Source organism: Toxorhynchites rutilus, chromosome 1 (assembly GCF_029784135.1).
Source record: "Toxorhynchites rutilus septentrionalis strain SRP chromosome 1, ASM2978413v1, whole genome shotgun sequence".
Lineage (NCBI taxonomy): Eukaryota > Metazoa > Arthropoda > Insecta > Diptera > Culicidae > Toxorhynchites > Toxorhynchites rutilus.
In genome coordinates this window covers 170,174,097-170,193,070 of record NC_073744.1, presented here as the reverse complement: position 1 = coordinate 170,193,070, position 18,974 = coordinate 170,174,097, and the positions used below count along the sequence as shown (strand labels likewise).

Here is an 18,974-nt window from a genome sequence, read left to right as displayed (position 1 = left end):
TGCATTTACTAGTTGCGTAAAAACACCCCAAATTGGACAAACCAAGATCATTTACCCTAAATTTACTGAACTTTAAAGTTATAAATAGATGAATAATGAAAACCCTGACATTCTTTGAGGTATAGGCTCCATTTACAGGTGTCGATGCAGCCTATAATTTATAATATTAGGCTGTCAAAAAAGTCCTGCGGTATTTCCTCGAGGTGTCGTTGTAAGCGCGTAGTTCTAGTTGTATTCATTGTATCGAGTCATACTATAGCTTGTTGGAAAGGTATTTTTGCGCGTCCTTGACAGTGTTTTGTTTGGTTAAGTCGTTCGTGAGTTATAGTGTTGCAAATATGGAGCAAAATAAAGAGAAAATCCGACATATTTTACAGTACTACTATGACAAAGGCAAAAATGCATCTCAAGCTGCCAATAAAATTTGTGCAGTTTATGGACCCGATACAGTTTCCATTTCCACCGCACAACGATGGTTTCAACGTTTTCGTTCTGGTGTAGAGGTCGTCGAAGATGCGCCACGCTCCGGAAGGCCTGTCGTCGAAAATTGCGACAAAATCGCTGAATTAGCCGAGAAAGACCGGCATAGTAGCAGCCGTAGCATCGGCCAAGAGGGGATAAGTCATCAAACCGTTATTAACCATTTGAAGAAGCTTGGATTCACAAAGAAGCTCGATGTATGGGTGCCACACACGTTGACGCAAAAAAGCATCTTTGACCGTATCGACGCATGTGAATCGCCGTTTCTGAAGCGGATGGTGACTGGCGATGAAAAGTGGGTCACTTACCACGACGACGTGAAGCGCAAACAGTCGTGGTCGAAGCCCGCTGAAGCGGCTCAGACGGTGGCCAAGCCCTCATTAACGGCCAGGAAGGTTCTGCTGTGTGTTTGGTGGGATTGTCAAGGAATAATCTATTATGAGCTGCTTCCATATGGCCAAACGCTCAATTCGGACCTGTACTGCCAACAACTGGACCGCTTGAAGGTAGCACTCATGAAGAAGAGGCCGCACTGTCTTCCATCAGGACAACGCCAGGCCACACACTTCTTTGGTGACGCGCCAGAAGCTCCGGGAGCTCGGATGGGAGGTTCTTTTGCATCCGCGTATAGTCCGGATCTTGCACCAAGTGACTACCACCTGTTTTTGTCCATGGCGAACGAGCTAGGTAGTCAGAAGTTAGCCACAAAAGAGGCCTGTGAAAATTGGCTATCCGAGTTTTTTTGCCGAGCTTCTACAACAGGGGTATTATGAAGTTGGCATCTCGTTGGGAACAAGTCATCGAACAAAACGGCGCATATTTGACTTAAAACAGATGATTGTAACTAATTTTATGAACAAATGAAAATTCAAAAAAAATACCGCAGGACTTTTTTGACAGCCTAATATGTTTCGATTATATACAATTTTGAACTACTTTATATACAGTTAAACAAAAGGTTTTATACAGTAGAATTATCCGCGAAAAAGTCTGACAACGTCACCTAGGATAACGAAAATCACGGATACCACAATTTAGATGTAGAAGAAAAAATTAAAGAGCGTTTAGAGGGTATAAATCAAAAAGACAGACATGATCAAGTTTGTTATGCATTTTTTTTGGGATAAAATTAATCACAACAACTAAGAAACCAGGGGGTCTCCGTAGCCACATTGGTTGCGCGTTCGCTTAGTAAGCGATCGATCGTGAGTTCAAAACTCAGGGCCCTCATCAACAATGATCAATCAACTGTCTCCGCTGTCCGGTCTAACTGGATAATGGAAGAACAAAAGGAAAACTCTTACACCTAAATGGCTACCGTGTAAATGTGTACCACATGCAATGGTATAGAAGGGAATACTCTAACGCCGAAAAATGGCAACTGTATAATGTGCTAATTATAGATATGATAAACATGTGACATGTACACGAAATTCGGCTCTGTTACAGCTAAAATGCTAATGAGCCTAAAATAAAAAAAATAGAGTGCAACAATCAATCTCGATCGGGTTACAGAATATATCATTGTGCTAATCCGTTCCGGGATAGGGCTGACTGACCTGATCGATCGCTTGTTTTTGACGTAGAACTACGTCTTTCATTAAGGGTGCCAAATCAGAAATCAGGTAACGTTTTTATGAAATAATGTTAACCTTAATAACTATTTTTGCCGCGAATGGATTTAGACGATTTACATACCAAACGAATCGGAAATCCCCTAAGATTGGTTTGATATGCTATATATTACAATCCCCTGATGTGTAAACGGTTGAAATTGATGAAAACTAGAAGCATTTCCATTTTCCCATACATTTGTTCTGCTCATTTGTGATCTTCCCTACCCATGCAATCAATAACGAGCAACTCATCGGCAACCAACGAAGAGGAATTAGAGGCGAATGAACTGCAAAGTTTAAAGCCTCTTAAAAACAAAGAACCATCCAACCAACCGAAGAGGAATGATTCAAAGTCACTGTGAACAAAGGAAGAAAGACAAAGAAGAACGAAGGGGAATATTTGCCTGGAGAATAAATATTGGTTCTTGCTGAGGCAAACTTTCAGTATCGTTCTAGATATGGAGCAATGAACATCGCTTGTTCTTCCTTGTTTTGCGTCAACATATGTCTTCGTTTCGGATCAACCTGTGGACGCGAGAAACTACTTACTCGCTGATGTCTCTGGCATTCATTACATCAAACTGACGTCATTCCATCAAGGTTAGGAACTACACAATTGTGTGGGGAATTATCAAACTAGACTATCAACAGCTCACCAAAAAAATAATTGTTCAGGAATATCGTGTGTCATTTGGTTTCGCATGACAATAATAAAACTATCTCCACCAAGGATGACAGCTAAGCTAATCGGGACCGGAAATATTAATAGAAAGGGCTTCTGTTGAGAAGAGCGCAAAGCGTAGATGAGAGTGTGTGTGTAAAATAATATCCGAAATTATTAACAAGCAATTGAACAAAATAACAGCGTAGTTTTACGTCAACAAGATGGTCGTGTCCTGGACACAACCTCCTATAATTTTTTTTTAACTGAACAGAAGCAAAACAACTTGACGTTTCTGATGTAACTTAAATATACAATAGTAATGCTTATGAAAAGCAGTAACTGTAGCATCTTAAACGCTCTATATTTCGCCTTTTAAATAGAGTGCCACAATCAATCTCGATCGGGTTACAGAATATATCATTGTGCTAATCCGTTCCGGGATAGGGCTGACTGACCTGATCGATCGCTTGTTTTTGACGTAGACATGACAAAATCGAACGTTTTATTGGCCGATGATTCGGCGTGGAATTGCTCGCATTTGTTCAACATTCTAGCTGGGCGATCGGTTTGAAGTGATCACTTCCTCTCTTATTTCTTGCCGCTTTGCGCGCATAAAGCGCTTCCGTTACATTCCACCCCGCGTTCGTTTCCGCGCTTACTTTATTCGCTTTCGCCAAAATGCTACACTTTGAATGATGGAGTTTTCCAGGAAACAAAATAAAAAAAGCGTCTGTAAAAGAGATGTGAATAAAATTCCGCTTCTGTTCGGAGACGGTTTTCTTTCGAGGAATAGGGAGCATAACGTGTGCCGTTCGTTAGTATTCCGCTGCTCCGTACGTCGGATAACTTTGTGGAGATTGTTTTATGGTGATTGTACATAACTCAATCCTAAATTGCACCAACCCCCCTCCCATTCATAGCGTACATTTGTCGTACCGATAAAGAGACCGATTGTGCGGGAATCCTTCACACGGAACGATGGCCGCTTCGCTTTGAACTCGCGTGTTTCGAATTGTTTTTATTATTTTTTTTTTCATCAAAGAAGGTGAAGAGGTCGATTGTGTGCCATCTCGCTCGGTTGAAAACTTGGCGAAGATCGCATAAGACAATCAAAATAAAACCACCACCTCAAATCCTGTAAACAATGCGAAAAACGCGTAACTTTATGAGCACTATCTATCAGGTGGCAAAAGTCGGTTGCATGGTCAGAATGGGTGGCAAAAAAACACAAAACAAATGGTACCGAGCTTTCACTCTCGATACCACCCATCCGACACTTGGCGGTGGCGGCGGCGGCTTCGGTATGTGGTTGGGTTCACACAGCCATTTCCAGCCACAATCGGCTGAAAGTGAAAACTTTAATTTCCCATCGCAGTATTTGAATGGAGTCTAACCGTTTTCAAAAGTACAATGCTCTCGGCCGTGTGATTGCTGCTGCTTTTGGCTTCATTGCTGCTCCAGCAATGAGATCCGAAAGTGCTGATCGCTCCCCAAAACTAGAGAAAATTGTTAATTGTTATTTTGTTTTTGTGCGTGCGCTATCATTTTATTGAAATACAGAGCACCTTGTTAGGGTGGATTTGTATGAAGAATTAATGAATGTTTTCTTTGTTCAGAAAAAAAAGAAATATTTTCCGCATATAATCTTAGTTTTACAATGTTTTATTCAGCTCGCAACGGCATTCCGTTAATAGAAAAACAGGGAGTGAGTTATATCTATGGTATAACCGCAATGGTGACGTAGGACTATCGTTGATTTAGTGTTGTTGAATCTGAATCCATTCTGAATGAATAGATAAATGAATATTTGGGGGACTTCGAAAACGAGAGCGTTACGTTGGAGGTACAAGGTTTTTTGCATCCAATATTGGATACGAAAATATCCTACTGATGGGGAAGAATAATCTTCAGAAGCTTCCCTGCTAACTACACTTGATTGAAAAATCACAGAACAAAATATATTTGGTCGCAGTGTTATATGGTTAGAAAACATTAAAATAAACTCTTTCGCTTGCATGTTATTTTCAATGCCAAGGGGAACTGGCAAATTATTTTGCAGCAGCGGTATCTTACCGGATTCTTCCCGAAGTCCACCACCAGTGGGTAATGCTAACTCGATAACCACCTGTTAATTGCACTCGATTGAAAAATCACAAAACCAAATGTATTTGGTCGCAGTATTATATGGATAGAAAACGTTAAAATAAACTCTTTCGCTTGAATGTAATTTTCAATTCCAAGAGGAACTGGCAGATTATTTTGCAGCAACGATCACTTCTTTCCGGATTCTTCTCGATAACCAGCAAACGTAAAGAGTGGCGCGCGTGTATGTGTGTGGCGGTTGCTCCGATGTCTCATGCGGAACCAATTTTCGATGCTGGTATTCTCTCGGTCGTCTTCTCTTCTTCTGATGGATCGGCTTTTCTGCGCTCCGTCACAGTCCCAAACAAACTGAATGCGTTTCAGGTTAGGTCAGGCCAGGTAATGAATCCCTTGATCCCTCACCATCCAGCTCGTCCAGCTCGTTCAACTCGTTCAGTAACGATGTTGTCTTGTCGATGTCCTCACGAAAAATGAATGCGTTTCATGGATAGAATGGTTTTGTATTATAGAGACTTTAAACTTTTCAGTTCATTCGTCTCTAGCCTTGAGAAAGGCCCTTGGAACTCTACTCTAACTCCTGCATTACACCTCCACCCTCATTGCCTTGAGAAAGGCACTCGATCCCTCGCCGTCCAGCTCGTCCAGCAACGATGTTGTCCAGTCGGTGTCCACACAAAGAATGGTGCGTTTCACCACCAGAATATCGCTTAAGTATGCTTTTTGTCCGTGACTGAATCGAAAGAAGGTGTGGTTTACGATGGCAATTTGGAAGGCAAACTAGAGGGGAATGAACTCTCTGAGTTTGAAACTTTCGGCGACTGAGCAATAATCGATTGAGAATTATGTTTTTCGCGATGTGAAACATTTTCCGTTGCGCGCATACAATATTGGATACGAAAATTTTCTACTGATGAGGAAGAATAATTTTCAGAAGCTTTCCTGTTAATTGCACTTGATTGAAAAATCACAAAACCAAATGTATTTGCTCGCTGTGTTATATGATTAGAAAACATTAAAATAAACTCTTTCGCATGAATGTATTTTTCAGTTCCCAGGGGAACTGGCAGATTATTTTTCAGCAACGATTGAATCTTTCCGGAATTTTCTCGATGCTGAATGGCACCCAAACGAAGAGTTCCGCGTGTGTATGTGTGTGTGTGGCGGCTGCTCCGATCTCTTCCCGGGGCACCGTTTGTGGCATCAGTCTCCTCCTGATGGATTCCCTTCTGGCCTAAGGTGCACAAATAGGCTCTTGGTGACACCGTTCATCCGCGCTTTCATGATAAACGAAGAGCTTCACCACAACAGCCACAACATGCTCCAATCGCTGTTCAATTATAACTGAGTGGGTTTACGAGCGGCGCTCGCTTATATACCGATTGGTGATTTCAATAGCCTGTTTTGAAAGCAATTTTAAGGCTATTGAAACAAGTTTTTGGATGAAAAAGTAACAAGTATATAACGCGTAGACATTTTATCTTTCGAATGAAGTGTGTATCATACCATTTTGTTCAGTTGTTTAAGAGCTATTAACGCCCAAAATCTCGGTCTCCGGCGTAACGCTTTCGTTTTCAAAACTTTGATTTTACACCCCGGTATAGAAATGAAAGACGTAGTCCTACGTCAAAAATATATGACAGAGACTCGAGATGTTTCTTCACGCAATAAGAACTATGTGAAGCATTTTGAGTACATACAAAATGTTGTCCATGCGACTCTTTTAGGAAATTTAATTTAAGCGAATTAGGATTTCATGTATTGATCATAGAAAAAGTGTCATTAATCGCTTCCAACAACCATTTCAATGCTGTAGTTATACGATGATCGCTGAATCGCTATTTTTCATCGATTATTCCAACAGAAATGATGGTCCCTATCTGAATACCGGATGCCGATGTTTAATCGATGTATATTACTCTGTTTCCATCGTTTTCCTATGGATGGCTGTAATGGCTGTTTTGGTCAATCATAACCAAAACGGAAACATTAGTCCGTTTATATCTGTATCACGAATACATTTTCAAATGTAAAAGTTAGTTTACGATCATAATCCTCAGGGTTTGCGGGAGGTTTCAATTCTCTGCGGTCGAAGCTCAAAATTTCTTTCTTTCGAACTACTGGCCCAATTCAGATTTACATACCAAATTAAAGCCAACTGACTAAAATGTCACACTTACGAAAAAATGGGTTTCTACTTGCATATATGTAATCTAGTCGCATAGGAATATTGAACGAAGACTGAAAACATGTCAACTTTGAAAAGACCATGTTCGGTCGTGTTGTGTGGCACGTGGCGCCGTCCTGCTGCAACCACATGTCATCCGTATCCATATCTTCAATTTGTGGTAAAAAAAATCGGTTAACATGCGGCCATAGCGCTCACCATTCACAGTTATCGTCTCGCCGTCCTCATTTTCAAAGAAATACGGCCCGATGACTCCACCAGACCATAATGCGCACCAAACAGTGACTTTTGGCGGATGCAATGGCCTCTCAACAATCACGTGTGGATTTTCTGAGCCCCATATACGGAAATTTTGGGTGTTCACATAGCCACCGAGCTCGAAATGTGCCTCATCGCTGAAGAAAATTTGATGCGAAAATTCAGCATTTTGCTGCTGTTGTTCGTTCACCCAATCGACGTATGCCCGACGCATTCCATGGTCACCACGCTCTAATTTTTGTACCAGTTGGACTTTATATGGATGTAGGTGCAAGTCCAAATGCAAAATTCGCCACAATGATGTGCTTGACAAGCCCAATTGCTGAGCACGCCGTGGAATCGAAACAATCGGGTCATCCTCCACACTGGCAGCAACAGCAGCAATATTTTCGGCCGAACGCACATTACGATGATGCACAGGTTTCACAATATCCGCTACGGATCCAGTTTGTTCGAATTTACGCACTACATTAGCGATTGTGTGCTCTGTAGGCCGTCCATGACGACCAAAATCCGTCCGTAATGCTCGAAGAACATTTGCCGGTTTTTCATCATTTTTATAGTATAATTTAACAAAATTAACACATTGTGCGATGCTAAAACGATCCATATTGTAAAATGGCAGACATTCAACTAACGATATGACGCTTTGGTTGACAGCTATGTCAAACGGTTGTCAGCGCAGGGCTGTATACTTTCGGAAGCCCGAAATGGAAAACCCTGTATAATTATTGAAATTAAAAGTTAGAACAAAGAATCCGTGCTTGTTGCAAATCGTTGAGTGCAAATATTTTCAGAAATGAAAAAAAAAATCATAGAGAGTAAGGAATTCGTGAAGCTAATTAATTATATTATTATACTAATTACATTTTGTATCCGCCTGGTTGTGCCGGAAAATTATAAGACGAACATTGTGTGGAAAAGTCTCGACTCAATAATTGAGCAACATTTCGATAAAACATGGCATTTTTGTTTTGTTTTGGTTCACGTATTTCGTTTTTATTTCTGAACTATTTGGTCAGCCTATAGATACCATATTCATCAGATTTGGAAAATCGCACGCACAGCAGTAATACAGTAATACGTAGCGAAATTGTTTTGAACGATCAATAAAACCCCCTTATAGCATTGAACTTCAACTGCGTTTTTCTCAACATTAAAAAAATATCACATGGTCCGGTCTGACATAGCTCCAACCAAATAAGAGAGGTAAAAAGTATAATTTACTCCATAGATGATTAGACATACGGCAACCACAGATAATCTGAGCAAAATTAGAGAAAAAAAATAATGTGAAGAAAGAAAAAAAATGATCGCTCCACAGTGCACGTTGTGGTGCTTTCGAAAGTATTCGTTGCAGGATTTTCCTAAATTTAATGATGCTACCGAGGGGTCTCATTTCCCAAGGCGAATGAATCGAATGAATCAAAATTGAAAGAAAGGAAAGGTAAACTACAGGGGGCTCTTGTACCCGAGCGAGAGAATATGATTTCGCGTACATTTGTGCAGATCTCTTGGTTTAAATTTTTTTTCAAGCTGTGTATAATCGAATCCAAAATTGCATATAATCAAATCATATATAATCGAGTCAGTATATAATCGAGTCAGTATATAATCGAGGCCGACCTGTGTTTGTTTTCGTTCGATTCAATACATCCATCGCATTCGAATGAGAAGGAATAGTTTTTATTTGACAATGAACCCTTTCGAATCTCAATTGACGATGACGATGACGATGGACCAGAAGTGCCAGAAGTGAGCGAAATTCCACGGATTGGACCGAAAAGCAAAATCGATGCTGGTGAGTTGTAATTCGGAAGAGTGCATGAAAGGAACACGCGAAAAGAAAACTACAATCAAGCTATGCAGCATTGATGAACAATATCAAAGCAATTCTAAATGTGCATAGCGTCTGGCGATTGAATTTGTTTTGAAGTACAGGTAAACTTATAACGTACATTTCACTTTCAAAATTTTACGTTGTATCGAATTGTACGTTATATCGAAGCATAATAAAGTACTCACAAACGTAGTCTATATTGTTGCTGTTTTAGTAAAGTTAATAAATAACTTCAATCAGAAGATGAAGCCAGCCTTTCTCATGGTGTCATTTAGAATCCGGAATCACAAAACCAGCTGTATTTCGGAATTGATTGAAGGTACAAAACTTGTTTTAGCATCACAATAAAGATAATTCATTGTTCTATCGGAAAAAAAATATTGAAAATTTTTTTCCTTTACACTTTGGAAATGTGTACGTTATATCGAGTGACGTTATATCGAGGATACGTTATAACGAGGGTACGTTATATCGAAGTTTCCCTGTATGTCAAGTATCGTACTGCTGCATACTTTCGGAACATACTTTCGAGCGGAAAGAACTGATACACTGATTTTAAATGATCTTAAATTAAATATTGTCGGAATGATTTTTATTTGAATTCAATTGATCGCGTTACAACACTCGCGCCAGCTAGGGAATGAATAAATAAACGAAGATCCACTGAGTTGCAAATGCGACACTCTACAAAGGTTGCAAGGTTGTTGGTGAAAGGTTTGAACACCGTGGGGGGTAAGAGGCAAATTCTTGAGTACACATTAGAGCGTTGTTGGAACAGAAATTAGTTACATTCACCAGGAACGATAATTCAGACTATTTTTTATCCCTTTTCATAGATATCAACATGTGTAAAACCTTTCTAATACATCATAACAGTTCACAGGTCCTCATCACATCCATCGGTCATGAAATGAATCCTCGTTCTTCACATACGCAGTCACTTTGAATGCAGTTCATCAGCTTCTACTTGTTGCAGTTGCTGCTGCGAATTTAAATTCCACACTTCCCCGGCACTCATCTTCACTTCAATCGATAGCTGCAAACATATCGCCGAACAACATTGGAAACCACTCCATTAGGAATGCATTTTCAAAACACTTTCGCTTCACACCAACCTCTTGAACACTACCCGAGCACTACACTTCCCGAACCCCACCGTTGAGGCAGGAGGGGATCCCAATTATTGGTGCACACCAGTTGCCGCCCACGCCCGACTGTTTGCTGATGTTGACTTTGGTCGCGTTTCCGAATCCATCTTCACTCGCAAATTGTCCGACATCGACTGACACATGAAGCGGCCGGACGCCGTTTTCCAAGTAATCCTGTTGCAATCTTGTGCTCGCCACCGAATGGCCCCCAATCAAGTGTAGTTAATGAATTTATTTTTTTTCAATTTCATTCTAATAGAAGATGATGTGTGTGTACATCACCGCGGCGGACGCGCCCATCCCAACGTTCGTACCGAACCGACAGGACAAGCTGACTCAGGCACGCGTACGGCTAATTCCAACAATGAAACATCTCAAGACCCGTCGCGATAGGGATTCTCAAATGTGCATCCCGTAAAGTACTACCGAGCGCGTTATGCCTCGAATCGCTGATTAGCGAGGAACACCCCCACTCACAGAGAGAAATAAAAACAGTAGCAATGCATTAACGACTGGAGAAAACATCACATTTAAAGATACCGATTCTGATAGCAAACGACCGCGTGGAAACGAAACGCGAATTGTGGGAGGAGCGGCTGAAAGACGTCGTCAACCGCATGTGAATTAATATGTACATACCAGAGCGCTCGGGGCGAACTCTTGCGACTCAGCTAATTTAAATTGCTCCCTTCTGGGTCGTGGCGAGTGATGAAACAGTTAGCTCTCTACGCCACGCAGCATTACAATGTGGCTCTTTATGCGGCCCCGGAATGCCCATCCGCATTGTGAGGCGGGTTGTGCGCATTATGCATCATGATCCGCGATCCGATCCGAGATCCATAAGCGGGTCGCCGCCGTCATCTGACGTTGGATTGACGCGGAAAAAAGAACCAAATGTTTGCGAAATAGTGACAGCAAAAAATATACGAAGAGTACCCTGACAGTGTTTCTGCACGCAGACTTAAATTCAATAGGCGTGAGAACTGCTGCTCAACGATTGTTGCAGCAGCAGCTTGTGGGCGGTAATTTGCATTAATTGTGCTATCATAATATCTACTCGTGTAACGCTGATGATCATGATCTGACGGAATGTGTTACTGATATGATTATAATGTGACATTGTTGCAAACTGGGCACACTGTCGTAGAGATTACGACCGTGTCTCTACGACAGCCTAATAAACTTCGAAGGGAATGAATCATGAATTCTGGAATAATTGACTTTGAAATTTGTCGAATTCCGTAAAGCTGAGCTTGTGCTTGGGTAGACTGTACAATTCGAAATTGATCTCCGTGATTGACCTGAACCAACCAAATTGCACAAAGAACACACAGAATGACGCTTGGGACTAGCAAATAATTCTCGTTGTGCAATTTTCGGTGATTCGAGCTTTAAATGGTCAATAACGCCGTCAGCCACGTCCTTACAGTCACCAGGGGAAGGGTAGGAATGTTAGTATGATATTCGCCGCCCGAAGGCCAGAAGGGTCGCCTCTATAGCGTGGTTCCCTAGCGAATATCAAGGACGGGATAGTTGTTAGTAGCGATAGGTATAAATCAGGATTCACTGAGGTAAGTGATGTGATTATGCAAACGGCACTATCGACCATTCCTAGAAACTGATATCATCAAAATCCTATATGTCACAACACGCGACAGAGATTATCTTTAGGTATCCTGAGAAGAAAAACCTGACTGGAATGGAACATATACTAATTATCGAACGCACTTTTTCTAATCGCCAGTCGGCGGACTTTTAACTGTGGGAAACCTGAGAAGGTAACCAAGATAGCTCCTCTAAAACCAATCGATCATTCAATATATTCAATTACTCATCACGGGTACACCATCTCAATTCCAATCGCAACGGCGGAGATTAATTTTTTGGGAAACCTGAGAAGATAACCGAGATAACTCATCTGAAATCAATTGGTCTGATGATTTATGCCGTTATTCATCGCGCATACTTTTTATAGAACTCCGATCGCAACAGCTGAGAGTAATTTTTGGAAACCTAAGAAGGTAACCGAGAGAATTCCGAGAGAACTCCGCTAAAACAATTCGGACCGACGATAAATTCCATTAATCATCGTTATCGAACTCCAGTCCCGCGTTAGGAAGGAATAGAAGAATAGGGAATTTATAATGATGATGATGGTCCCGCCTCCTTCCCCTACAGAGATTAGAGCAAGACGAGTTATCTAAAAGATAATTTCGTAATTTTTTTCAGCATTGAAATCAGTTACGCAAACAAAAAAACAACGAACTGATTTTATTTACAGATATAAGTTCAAAAAATTACAATGTCAAATAACAAGCCAATACTCAGTCATGTCCACCACAGAGCCGATACGGTCCCGACGAGGCCCTTGCAACCGAGTGGTCCACCAGAGCACAAGCCCAACTGCCAGCCTTGTATTGGATTGACTATGAATATCCTCATCCAGAGAAATCGAGAAAATTTCCTTAACGAAAAATTTCTAGACCGGCACTTAGAAAACTTTCAATTTAATATCCTTTATATCTGAGTTACGCGCGCGACGCTCAAACTTATGTAGACTACTTTTATTTTTTTTTTAAACTAATATAATATAAAAACAACAAAATAAAAATAGTCCATCATCACCAGGATCATGACGGACATAATAGAGAGGACATAAATACAAATTAAAAAAAGATAATTTAAAAAATTAAGTAGTTTGTATAATTAAATCCGTTCAAAAAACTTCGTCAGGTTAATTGAAAATATTAAAAACAAACTGCAAAAAAATCCCACATTAAATTATCCGTTCGTACGAAACTTCGTCAGTAACAATCTTCGTCATAAAATTTAAAAATATATCGGTCGGCTGTTAATGAAACACAGCTTTCACGTGTGAAATACAGTGCCTCTTAAATTCTGTAAGTGTTGTTGCACGTTTAATATGTCTTGGCATCGAGTTGAACACATTTATACCTTTGAAATACAACGAATTTTGTGAAGCACATGTCAAGAAATTGGGTGTTCTCAATTCATTCGCGTTTCTTGTGTTAAACTGTGAAAGTCACTTCCTCTTTCAACTCGATCACACAAATATCGAGGCAGCAAACATTCAACTTCTTTGAAAACGAACACCATAGTTGAATAAACAATCCTTTGCTTCACGGATAACCATTGCAGAGCGTCCAACATTAAAGATGAGGATGTGAATCTGTTACATTTTTGTATCAACCGCATTATTTTATTTTGCAAACGCTGTAATCTCGATATTTGTGTTTCATTGCCCAGAAATGAAATGGAAGAGCAATAGTCTAAATGAGGAGAGATGATTGATTTGTATAGCTGTATTTTGCTGCAAATAGTTAAATCGCTTTTCAATCGGCATAAGATTCCATACTTCTTGGCAATTTTCTTGATGACATTGTCAATGTGAGTGTTGAACTTGAGTTTGTCATCAATGATCACGCCAGGAAATTTAATTTCCCGAAAGCGATCAATAGTCTCATCATCAATAACAATAGAGACGTTTTCATTTGAACGAGATTACCATATATTTCGTTTCACTTATGTTCAATTTTAATTGCTTATACTTAAAGAATGCAAATCTCCATTTGAATGTGACGCGACCTGATCTAAATCATTAGCTGCAATGAATAATACAGTATCATCTGCAAAAAGATTGATATCACAAAATCGTAAAACTCGTCGCATGTCATCAATGTACATAATAAATAAAATGGGCCCCAATACACTTCCCTGAGGTACTCCAAGATTATTCCCTACGGGGCAATCTATTTAATGGTTACATTGACCGCTCTTGGAAGCCTTGAAAGCAGAGATGCCAACCAATTTTTTGAAAAAGCTGGAAAAGCTGGAAAAAATGGAGAAGCTGGAAGAATTCTAAAAAAATAGCAGTAAAAATAGGGATGTACAGTGACAGTATTAGTACGTGCATTGATACTTAAGTATATACGCCACTGAAGCGTAATTTTCATTATGAAATTATTTTTTCGTAAAGAACTTATTCTGAGACCAATTTTAGGGCCGTCTCGGTTCCATATCCTCGTTAGATGGGGACTTGATTAAGGGATCACATAAATTAAAACGTTTTAGAACTTGATTGCAGAGTGTAATGTAAAATTTCATCGAATTGGTGTTGAAATCGGTTGTGTCCCATTCTCCCGAATACCACTCACCCGAAACACGTTTACCCGAAGCACATTTACCCGAATGTGACAAATACCCGAATGAGCTTGAGCTTGAGCTTTGGTAGACTGTACAATTCGTAGTTGCTCTCCGTGATTGACCTGAACCAACCAAATTGCACAAAGAACACACAGAGCGACGCTTGGGACTAGCAAATCATTCTCGTTGTGCAATTCTCGGTGATTCGAGCTTTAAATGGGCAATAACGACGCCGGCCACGTCCTTACAGTCACCAGGGGAAGGGAAGGAATGTTAGTATGATATTCGCCGCTCGAAGGCCAGAAGGGTCGCCTCTATAGCGTGGTTCCCTAGCGTTTGTCATGTGAGGGATAGTTGTTAGTAAGGAGAGGTAAGAATCAGGATTCACTGAGGTAAGTGATGTGATTATAAAAACGTTAACTAACGACCACATGACGAAATTCAATTCCGAAAATCTCACGTGTCACGATTATCTTTAGGTATCCTGAAAAGGAAAACCACAATCGCGAGGACGGAGAGTTGTGGGAAACCTGAGAAGGTAACCAATAAAACTCATCTAAAATCAATTGTACCCACGATATATTCTTTTATTCATTTCGCATACTCTATATCTAACTTGAATCGTATCAGCGGAGAAACATCTTTGGGAAACCTTAAGTTAACCGAGAAAACTTGTTTAGAATCAATCGGGCTAGTGAAATATTCCGTTAATCAATGAGCGTATTATTTATCGAACTGCAACGGTGGGCAAAAATTTAAGAATTATTATATAATTAAAGAACTAATGAATTAAAAATTGAAGAATTAAAGAATTAAATCAAAAGTACTATTCAGACGCATTCCGTTATATTCCAAACTGAACACAGTAAAAAAAATGGAGCCATATTCGATAGCTGCTTGATCAACATTTTAAACATATAATATAGAATACAAGATAATACAAGAATTACATATTTACACAAAGGAAATGGGAGATGGAATTGAAAAATCTGGAGGTTGAAATTTATAATTAGTGACGTAGTTGCGCGACATACGTAATAACATGTCACGGCCACGCAAGTGCTAGAAAGAACTTGTCTACTATGCAAAACAATACCACCAATACATGTGATACGTTGTCGCTTCCTCCAGGATAGCAACACAACACTGATTAGCCCGTTTAATGTACGTGACGTACAGGGAAAAATACCCACACACCCACAAAATAATCACGTTCACCACAGAAAAAACACGTCGATGAAAAGAACCACATCATACAAGACGCGCGACTATATTCATTGGACGGAAATCATACACGAACACTAATAAATTAGAAAGGCTAGTGGCACTTTTGTCCTTCTTATCGCTGCACTTCCGAACTTTTGCTCATGTTTTTCCTTATTCTTCGCGAAACTTTTACGTTTTTCATCGTGAGAGCGATTATATTCGGAGAATGTGTGGGAAAGAACACACGCACATCTATTCAACCTCCGACGACGGTCACAGATATCAAAACATGAATATAAAACATAAACGAAACTACAAAATGGAAGGCAATAAAATATGACACTGTTTACTTTTTCTTTCTTCGTTCTCGCGCTGTTAAAATATATAAAAAGCAATCCTTCGGCCGTAAAGCGAGGAGAATTTAGTTAATGAGAACACCGATCATATTTCTGCGGTTACACTGCCACAAAAAATCACTGCATACGGCTTCACTCGCGAAAAAACGAAAAAAAATGAACGAAACACGAAGCAAACTCTACATATTTTTTGACGTGGGACTACGTCTAACCGGAGTATATGGAGGTTGAAATGAAAACCTAAACACAGAACATGCAGGAAAAAATGAAAGATTCCGAATGCTTATAACTCGAACGTTCCTTAATAGATCGGACAGATATTTGCATTAATTGATAGGAAATATTTCTACGCGTCTATCGCAATCAATAAAATTTTATTTTCCATTAGATAAACAGTTGAATAACTGCAAAATGTCAAGCGTTATCTTAACGCCCTCACTGCTATATTTTGATTGGCCCGATTTGCGGTTTCCCCAACACAATCTTCAAAATTAATGTACCTGTGGGAATCCGCTTCGCAAATATACATGCAAGTAGGAGGTATTTTTGTTCTCATTGAGCCGTGTTTCCCTAACACGGACTTCAAAATCAATGTGCCTGGGAAATATAAAAAGAATAAGTTCTGAGACGAATGAATCGTTAGATTTAAAGTCTCCGTAAACAAGGGAAAAGAAGAAGAAGTAGTTGCATCGAGAGTAATAGATGGTATACATTGTCCGTTCTGTGGATTAAATTTTTAGTGTCAATAACAATTCGATAATCAGTCAGCTAACAACCAGTTGCCGGCGGTGGCGATGGTGTCCATCATCATCAGCATCGAGATATTTCCACCGAATGAAAATGGGAGGCAAGAAGTGAGAAGGTCCCACGTCTCTCCGGTTATGTCTACGACATTACCCACCCGTCTTTTTCTGAAACAAGTCCCTTTTCCAGAACAAAACCTAAAACACGATTTGACACGATTCCATTCGAGCGATTCCATACACGCAAACGCAACGAAAAGAAAAACGCGCCAATACCCGAAACTAAGCGAACCGAGAATGCACTAACACATGCGAGAAAAAAAAGCGGAAAAATAAAAAAAAATACACTAGAGTCAGATGTATCAACACAGGAAAGCCGATATTCCCGATAAATACTAATACTTGGAGAGCAAACAAAGAGCGTAAACGGGCACGTCTAGTCTGCATCATCGCTCAACCCCCCGAATGTGACAAATACCCGAATGCAACATTTACCCTAATGGCACATTTACCCGAACGGAATGTTTACCCGAATGAAGAAGGAAAAATTCCGGCAAATCAGATAATGAGTTTTGTCGAATCTCCTGTTGATAAATAAGATTAAATCAAAACAACATGAAAAAGCAACAAAAAATATGAAGTAAAAAGAAAAATTGTAATGGAGAAATTCGAAAAAGATGTTGAAGATTTCGCTGTGTCATTTTTAAAAATTAGTGTAAGCTCAATTGACATGCCGTCTTCATTCCTTTCCATATTACTCTCTAAGGCCAAGAGATCTTTCAGAAATGGGCATGGGAAATTAATCAGGTAATTTTAACCTAAAAAAATATAAGGCATAAATGCCATTAAAATGTGAAAAGAATTTATAAAAAAAGACGGGTGGGTAATGTCGGGGACATAACCGGAGTGACGTAGGACTATACAAAGGGGACAGTTTTTGTTAAATATATATTTTAAATATATTGTTTTATTTTCTTCTCCTACGTGAATACCTACCTATCTACCTGAAAAATGAATTAGTTTACTGTTTACTCTTTATGAACATGTTGGTGGTTCTGAAAAGAACCTTTGGTGTTGTGTTTTGTTTTTATGATGTGATGCGATACGATGTTAAACGATGCCATACAACCACACTGGCTTGAAAGAAAATGAGATTTTTTTGGGGTCCACGCGTTTTGTACTCTAGCGGTACACACTCACAGGATAGAGACAAATCGGCAGACTCAGCCAGAGGGGCGAGTCCAACGAGACGAACGAATGAGCGTTAAAAGGCAGCGATGGCAAAAAATACACTCATTACGATTTGTTCGCTCGTTGGATTCACATGCAGGCTAAAAAGGGTCCTTTTCAGGATCATCAAATTATCTTCAATCTAAAGAGTTTATTGTTTCGTTATCACTCGATATCCCCATCTTGTTCGGCTAAACCTTCCTGTTTAGCGATTGCGTTTGCCACTCGCCACAGCTTTCACAGTTGGAAAATTTCTTCCCATCCAGCTTGTGACATATTTTACAGTAAATTACATTCAATGGTACGTCGCATTACCACCACTCAGTATCGGATTGAAGGTAATTTTAACCTGTAATTGAACATTTGCGATGACAGTGATACAGTGTCGACCTTCAATGTGGGGTCATCATTTGGACCCTGCACTCTATGTTTACAAAAATGTCCAACTAAATATGTCGCATTACATGTCCGTCCAATTAGCAAAATGTCGAAATAAATGTAAATCACTGTGCTTTCAATCTGGAAGCAATTTAAGAATTGATGAAAATTGAATAATCGGGAAAGCCAATAAGCTCAGAACAACTGCTAAATTCACATACTCATCATATCCTGGCAAACAAATTATGAAAAAATCAATTTGTGTTTTATTATTATTTTGGAAATTATTTTAGAATGCATTGAACTGTATTTCGTTAACTCTTTTTTGAAAGGTTTAATGGCCCTGAAAAGCGCCGTGGTTTATGGTGGCTGCTTTTGCCACCATAGCAGTCTGTATAAACAAACTTTTTCCTTCTTCTACCTGCTGCCGTTTTGCGATTGCGTTTGCCACTCGCTGAAACTAGTTGTTGCTTTGATGAGCGCCGAACTGAAGCTGCTCTGTTCTTGATGCGGGTTTTCTGATTGTCGTGAGCAGCTTTGCAAGCCAACTCGAGCACTCCGACGGCCGAAACTCTATAATCGCTGTTAGGTATACTGGTGCTC

At 39.8% G+C, this 18,974-nt stretch overlaps 1 protein-coding gene across 2 annotated transcripts in view; it reads right to left on the bottom strand.

Moving 5' to 3' along the window:
• LOC129762159 (uncharacterized) overlaps nt 1-10,517 on the bottom strand; it is a 41,656-nt gene extending 31,139 nt beyond the window's left edge. Inside the window, exon 1 of one of the 2 annotated variants that reach the window (XM_055760164.1) lies at nt 10,262-10,517. The gene's annotated coding sequence lies outside the window, so the exon portion shown is untranslated. Of the gene's footprint in view, nt 1-10,001; nt 10,183-10,261 lie in introns of those variants that run through there. The other variant, XM_055760165.1, reaches the window with a different exon arrangement.
• Between the last annotated feature and the right edge of the window lie 8,457 nt (nt 10,518-18,974).